Genomic DNA, 1456 nt, shown 5'->3' with positions numbered 1-1456 from the left:
AACCCAAAAACCAAGGCCCACCTCAAAACCAAGAACAACCCATTCCATAAAATATTCTACCCAATGACTTACCACCACTTAACCAACACATTAGCCGAAACCGAAACCTAGAGATGGTGACCCGAATCAGAAACAGTACCACATGAGAGATGATCGGTCAATCAGGTCAGAACCACCAAACAATCGGGCCGAGTTTGAGTTTGAAAGGGTAGCTAATCGGCGGAGGTTATTTGATGATTTTGAAGATGTTCGAGGGGGTTGGTATTATAAAAGACAACAACAACCTCACCGCAATCGAACACCCGAGCCAGTTCAACAACCAAGAAACCGTTGAGCCCAAAGAAGACAAGAGATTCCTGAGCCACAGATTCCTCAGTATGAGCTTGATGATGGGGTCCTGAGGGAATTCGTTCCACCGCCCGTTCGGGGAGTTTAAAACCACTTTATTCCACAAGTGGCCACGAACCCGCTACCTATTGTTATCTCGGTTAGAGATGGAAGAACATTTTCGGTAAGGCAAAGCAGTTTGACCGGGATGCCTACTTTGTTGGAATACCGTATGCCCGAGACACATAATTAGGTTAATGTGGCTAGCCGTGTTTGATCCAAGTCGGGTCATACCCAATAACGAGTTAGACACACACCAATTATGTATTTGTTGAGATATGATCTATAAAACAAATACAGAACACAACACATTCAGAAATCGGGTTTCTGAATAATTACTTGAAAGTGTTAAATAAATTAATTGGTTAATTTATTTATTCAAATAATTATTATTGGAATGATTATTTAAACATGTGTTCTTTTATAAAATGGTTTATAAAAGATGGGATGTTTATATATTTTATAAGGTATAAAATATATATTATTTAGACATGTATGCCTTACACCCCATACACTTGGTCAAAGTTGGTAAGGACTTGATGGAGGTTGAGTAACTTTTACTTGACCAAAAACCTAATTTAAGATATGAATGAGATATGATCTCATTTATATAAAGATCAACATACTTTCAAGATATAATAAGTAACCACAACTCTCTCTTTCCATCTAGCTTTTGGTTCGGCCGAAATCAAGAAACAAAAGAGGTTCGAGTCTCGGTTTCTCTTGTTCAAGCTTCCTAACATAGCTCGGTGTGTGTTGGAGGCTCGGGGTATCTTCCGTTTGAGGATTTTCCCTTTGAAAGTCTAGCATCAACATCATCATCTTCTTCAACTTCAACTACACTCTTAAAGGGTTAAGAATGTAAGTGTTTATAGCTTTGATAGTTTAGTTTTTCCGTATTATTTGATCCTTGCCTCGGGTTTCTAATATATAGATTATTGGTAATCTTATGACATGAATAAACTAGGTTGTTCATGAACACATATCATATAAACTTGTAATACATATATATATATATACATATGGATACATATGTTTAAGTTTGTGATTTTCACGCTTCCGCCTTAAT

Source organism: Bidens hawaiensis, unplaced genomic scaffold (assembly GCF_021521415.1).
Source record: "Bidens hawaiensis isolate Kalapana, Puna unplaced genomic scaffold, B.hawaiensis_p1.1 tig00002186_1, whole genome shotgun sequence".
NCBI lineage: Eukaryota > Viridiplantae > Streptophyta > Magnoliopsida > Asterales > Asteraceae > Bidens > Bidens hawaiensis.
This window is presented reverse-complemented; position numbering follows the sequence as displayed.